Here is a 6801-nt window from a genome sequence, read left to right as displayed (position 1 = left end):
TGCCTCGGGTGCCTTTATTACTTGTAACCCTAAACTGGAAAGGATCCCAGCTATCCTTCCATAGGTAGATAATTAAGCAGCCTGTTGAATTCCAAGACCACAGACTTCTGCTCGTCAATACAAAGAAATCAACTGTCCATACATACAGCTTGGAGGATGCTCTAGGGAAACATGCTGAACAAAGAAAGAAGCCAATCGCAAAGGTTAAAGGTTATCTGCTACATAGTCCTGTTTAAGGAGCATTGTTGAAATGACAAAGTTACTGGGAAAGGAAGACAGATTTTCAGCCACCATGTCTCAAGAATGGGGTATGGAAGGAAGGAAATAGTGTAGTTATAAAAACAGAAAATGAAGAATCCTTGTGGCTATATAAATGTACTGTTTGTTAATGCATCAGTTTTAATATCTTATTCTTATAGTGTACTATACTTCTGCAAGATGACACCATTATGGAAAACTAAAGAAAGGATATACATGAACCTGCTGTACTGTTTGTGAAAAATTTATGTGACTTTTGGCCATATGCCTGAAGGAAGCTTCATCTTAACAGAGACAGTTGCTCAACCACATTCATTACTGCTCAGCTCATAATACCTAGAAGTTGATTGGAAATAACCTAGATGACCTTCAACAGATGAATGGAGAAAGAAAATGTGGAAATGTAGTACACTGAAGAATAACAGAATATTACCAAACCAAACTTTTTTTAAAAAAATGAAATTTGTTGGTGAACAGATAGAACTAGAAAAAAAAAATCATCCTGAGTGAGGTAACCCAGGCCCAGAAAGGCAATTATAATATGGATTTACTTATATGTAGATATCGGCTGTTAAGTGAATCCTAACCAAATTATAATCCATTGAACAGAGGTTATATAGATCTTCCTAGGAAAGGGAAATAGAATAGATATAGGGGCTGTAATGGGAGGATCAAAGGGAGAGGTGAGGAAAGTCGGGGACAAGGGGGGAATATGGAGAGAAAGAGGGGGAGACAGAGAGAGACAGAGAGAGAGACAGAGAGAGCTAAAATTAAGGACCATTTGAGGGGTAGTATGGAAACCTAAATATAGGAGGAGCTTCCTAAAATATGTGTGTATATGAAGGCAATCTAAATGAAACTGCCAAATAATGGGAGAGACAGAGCACCAACTGGGTATCTCTCATCACTAAATGAAGCTTCTAGTACTGGGAATGAGCTACATCTAATCAAAAGGGTCTATTGTCATCCAAAAGGGTCTACTGGGAACTTCAAACAACCCAGACTGTTGCCAAGACTATAGGTTGCTCCCCACAAACCAACAGTAAGGCCTTATTGCTGAAGACTGTGCCTACTCAACTCATTGAACTGTGAAGAGGTTGAGCTGATGCCTCCATAGAGGCTTCACCCCTTTGGGCTAGCATCTTAGATACTGGAAAGTACTCCCAAAGAAGAAATGTAAACCCCAACCTAGTTACAAACCCTTCAATCTACAATGGTGTCCTGCTTGCAAGATATGCAAAAGGCATAAAGCTTGTGGAGAAACCAATCTTCAGATATTAGCCCACTCTACATGAGGAAGCCCATACTATACACTGCTTAGGTGACCAAGAACCTGAGACTAGAGAGCTGAGGGAGTTAGGGTAAAACCAAATAATACTGTTCTACTAAAAGAACAAAGCAGTAAAATGGCTCCTAATGACATTTTGCTATATTCATAGATCAGTGCCTTGCTCAGCCATCAGCAGAGATGCTTCCTCCTGACTTAGGTGGAACACATGCAAAGACCCACAGCCATACAATATGCAGGGAGTGAGAGACCTTGTAACACTCAGCCCTGAGAGGGATGTCTCCATTGGGACCTTTTCCTGAGGATCGTGGTACCCTGTAGAAGATGAGGCAGAAAGAGTGTAAGAGCCAGATGGGAAACAAGGCCTGTTAAATCAATGCACAGGACCGATGCACATAGAAACTTACAGAGACTGAGGCAGCATGCACAGAGCCTGCACGGATCTGCACCAAATGGGGTCCTAGAGCTGAAAGAAAAAGGGGACACATACCCTGATCCCTAACCCAGAAACTATGTCCAATAATCACTTGCAATAAAAGTTTAGTTTTCTCCAAGGGAGTCTCTCTGGGGAAACTCCTAAGTGTAGGCTGCGTGCACAGTGGTAGACGGCTGACAGGAAATGTCATCTTTGAAGGTTCTGTCTCATAATATTGTGTCAGCACCCCCCTTAAATTATTATCTTATAAGTTTTTTTTGTTTTCTTATTTTTACCTTATTTATATAAATTATTTTTTCTTTTTTTTTAAGCCTAAGGTCCTTTGTGTATATACTATGGCTTCCAGTTTAGTGTTTTGTGGAACAACTGAATATGTGAACAAGCAGGCCTCTGCATCTGTGTCTGTTTCTTGGGCTATTTTCCGTTTGTTTATTTTGTCCTATTCTGATGTACTAGTTTTTGTTATTTTATTTTAATATTATCCCTTAAAAGCCTATTTGTTTTCTAATGAGAGACAGAAATCGGGCAGACCCAGGTTCAAAGGGAGGTGGGGGAGGAACTGGAAGGAGCAGAGAAAGGGAAATCCTACTCAGGATATACTATATGAGAAAAAAATACCTATTCTCAATAAAAGGAAAAACACTGGAAAAACAGGTTTATAAAACTGGAAAAAAAAAAAAACCCACAAAAACAAAAAACAAAAGAAAACAAAACTTTTGTCCTGCCAGGGCCATAGTTACAATATGCTGCTCTTTTCTTAGTCCAGCATCCACTACAGTGAGGAGCGGCTCATTAATCCAATGCCTGTAACGTTTAGTTACTCTTTTCACAATGATACGTCGTGTATACTCAATTGTACAGTTTTATACACTTTGGGAAAAAAAGCTTATGTAACTGTAGTTATCTTAAAATAGGAGGCTGGATTAAATCACAGATAAGGAGGTAGGAAGATGGAGGAAAGAGGGGGGAGGGGAAGAGGGGAGCAAAAGAAGTCGTTAGCTAACACTGAGTCATGATGTCATGACCAGGATGGTGATTTATTTCTTAGGTTTACATCTGTGAGTTTTTATTTGCAATTGAATTCTTCAACCTTTTCCTAGGACTTCTCTCTCTCTCTCTCTCTCTCTCTCTCTCTCTCTCTCTCTCTCTCTCTCTCTGTCTCTTTCTTTCCTTTAGTATTTCTTTCTTGTATTTTTGGTACAAAGTCTCATTATAACCCTGGCAGTACTAGAATTCTCGACGTAGACCAGGCTGGCCCTGAACTCACTGAGATCTGCCTGCCTCTGCCTCCCAAGTGCTGAGATTAAAGGCATGTGGCAGCTGGCTTCAAGTCAGTTCTTGGGCCATGGGGTCTTCACAAGGACCTTGATGCTTAGCAACCGCATCCCACTAAATGAGAATTAGGCAAGACCTACTATTAGAATACTCTCTCTCAGCACTAGAGGGCTTGTTTGCGTTGATATACATGTTTGGTATCATAATATCACCTTCCAGAACTGATCAAAATGGGAATCTAAGTAATGTTTAAAATCTCTGTCAGGTCTAAAGGAAACTCCAATCCCCCTAAACTCCAAATATCCAAAAATGAGCTCAGCCTAGACCACAGGAGGGTTTAGCATGGCTGGATAAAAGCGAACATGCCTCAGGAACTTTTGAGTTTCCATCTACCAAAAGGAGACATTTCCTTACCTCTGGCTGAAGGGACACTGGCTACTTGTGTTGCCTATTAGCATATCAAAGCCCATGCTGGCCTCCAGGCTCCCTCAGAAGCACAAGTCCTTGTTACACTCACCTGCTAGTGGCCTGGCCCTTCTCACTCTAAACTCCCTTCAGCTCATAGGCTTCCCTCCCCACATGTGCCAGTTCTCCTTGTAATCCTACTGTTTCTTTGATGATTTTTCCTCTCTCTCTCTCTCTCTGCTCCGTTCCTGTGTCTCTCACCATATTTTCTCTATTCTCCCCTCTTTCACAGATAGTCCTGGCCTTGTTCAGTCTATTTTTATTTCAGCTCTAGACTCTTCCAGATGCCTCTGCACTTGCTCTCTCTCTCTCTCTCTCTCTCTCTCTCTCTCTCTCTCTGTCTCACCTGAAATAAAAACCTTTCCCTTAACCATACCATAAAGTAGTCATGTTGTCAGTTTATACACTTTCAGTGAAGGGAAGGAAGATGAAGATGCCCTGTGTCCCTAAGCAGGGCTTCCTTCCAGTTGTATAAGCTGCATCTGTCTGCCTGCCTGCTCTCTTCCCACTTATTCATGTTTGAATTGCACTGGACCAAAGCTATCTTCTTCTACTTAAGACAGGAGCCCCACTGTCATTACTCAGGCTCCCAGGTTGTAGGAATCCATGGAGTAAGTTTCAGGATAACCTACAAAGCAGGGCGCTGGGGACTTTCCTTCTGAGCCCTCTTCCTTTCTATATGGAAGCCCCCCTCAATGTCCCAGGAGGGTACATGCAAGGGGTCAGCTCAGACTCTTCTGTTGCTGGAAAGTCACCTCTCTACTTTGAGTCTGGATTCTGTGTCCCCTGTCTGCCCCTAGAGCATCTGTACCCTCTCCTCCAAAGCACAACACACTGTCTAGCCTTGGGCTTCCTGTTGGCCTCCCATTGCAGGTACCAAGCCACAGGGAGGCAAAGACCCGCATTTGTAAAATGCTGTTATATCTGACCTGAAGCATGACTGTATGTACCAGGCAGAAAGCTCCCTTCCTGCTGGAATCAGGCTCCTTAATTTTGGTCTGTCAGTGAGCCACACAGGATCAGTCTCCCCACTAAGATGCTGGGTCTGATGGCTCTCTCTGAGACTCTTGGGCTCCCTAAGGTTCTGCCTTGGATCTTCAGATCAACTTTAGCTTTTCTTTATACACTGTTTCATTGAAAATTAATGATCTCTTCCTAGTGAATGTAATAGGTTGTCAGGCTTGGCCATGATTTTTCCTGACACTCTGGTCACTTATGTGTGGCTAGATACTTTACTAGACATTCGCCATGTACAGACAAATGACTCTCATGAGAACACAAAACACAATTCCCAATCTCAATATATTTTATCCAATGGGCATTTGTGGAAACCCACCATGTACAAGGGTTTGTACAAATGCCCACCCATTTACAATCTCCATCTGAAGCTGCAGATTTGGGTAGCAATCTCCTTTAACTGCCTCTGTGGGCTGTGAGGAACCCAGAAAGGCTGTCTGGTTCTGCATGTGTGATTTAAATCTGAATTAAGTCTGTTGACTGTGAGTTCATAAGCAGGGTGAGGCTGAATTAATGAGGTAACCATCCTTGAAAGAGGGGCTGGCCATCCTGGTATGATGAGCAAGCTGCCCATCACTGAGTGATAGAGAATCTCAGGGCCAGGGTCGGGGTCAGGGCCAGGGCCAGGGCCAGGGCCAGGGCCAGGGCCAGGGCCAGGGCCAGGGCCAGGGCCAGGGCCAGGGCCAGGGCCAGGGCCAGGCTGCTAACCCATAGACACTAGGAAATAGTAAAGACACAACCTGCTAAGATTATAGTAACAGGTAGTTCAGTGATTGGCAGCTCTCACAAGGACTGTGGTTTGTGGTGTAGGTGGCCGAGCCTTTCCTTGCTTGGCCTTGTTTTAGTTTGCTTTATAAATGTCCCCCTCCTCCTTTTCCTCTTCTTTCTCTTCCCCTCTTCCTCTTCTTCCTCTTCCCCTTCTCCTCTCCTTCTTCTGACAGTCCTATTGTATAGTTCAGGTTAGCTTAGAAGTCTCCATGTAGACAAAGCTGACCTTGAACTCAGAATTTTTCTGCCTCATCCTGCTGAGCCCTGGAACTACAGGTAGGTACCACAATGTTTGACTCTGTGTTATTTTTCAATAATCTACAGAGGATCCTCCCCCAAGTAGTAACTAGTCCTGAGATATTTCATATGGATAATTGAAGCCGAAATTCATTCCCCACCTCTGTGTGTGTGTGTGTTTGTGAATGTATGTGTGTGTATGTGTGCTCACATCTGTATGTGTGTATATGTGTGTGTGAATGTGTATGTGTGTCAGAGAGAGAGAGAGAGAGAGAGAGAGAGAGAGAGAGAGAGCGCAGATCACTTATTTAATCAAGAAACTTTTATCAGGACATCCTTTGTAGACTGTAATTTGTTCCAACAGGTCCAAGAGCGTCACCTCATAGTTATGAGGTTATGTCCTGCTTCAACATCACCAGGGACTGACTGATTGCTTGGTGAAACCAATGGGACAGGTAACCTGACTGTCTCCCACCCTGAGGCTATGAAGGACAAACTCAATTGGCTTCTTCTGTTGTTGCTGAGAAGCTGTTGAAAGGTAACTTGGATCCTGCCCTCCGATCTTTAAGCTCTGGTGTTTCATTGCCTGAACTGTAAGATTTGTCTTCCATTTGTCTTGTTGGAGTTCTAAGTAAGATGGTTAATCATGGCTGAACCATAATAACCATTGTCACCAGAGTGTTGCTTTCTGTGGGCCTGGCGCCATCCTAAACACTTAAGTCTTAATGCCATTAATTCTTTGGTGGGGGGGGGAATGGGGGGGGAAGGGTTTATTCAGCTTACACTTCCACATTGCTGTTCACTACCAAAGGAGGTCAGGACTGGAATTCAAGCAGGTCAGGAAATGCCATTAATTCTTACAGTGTCTTCATTTGGCGGCATTAAAGCTATTAACAGATAAATGCGCTTGAGTGAGTTCCAGTTGCATGCAGCCTGCTCTGAAGAGAAAAATGCCTGTACTAGTGAAGTCATGCATGGAAAAGACAAAAGATTCTTTCTCAAGTTATCTATAACATCTTGCATTTGCTAATAATTTTTTTCTCTTTGGAAAATAATC

The sequence above is a fragment of the Arvicanthis niloticus genome, chromosome 8 (assembly GCF_011762505.2).
Source record: "Arvicanthis niloticus isolate mArvNil1 chromosome 8, mArvNil1.pat.X, whole genome shotgun sequence".
Classification (NCBI taxonomy): domain Eukaryota; kingdom Metazoa; phylum Chordata; class Mammalia; order Rodentia; family Muridae; genus Arvicanthis; species Arvicanthis niloticus.
Note: the sequence above shows the minus strand (reverse complement) of the source record.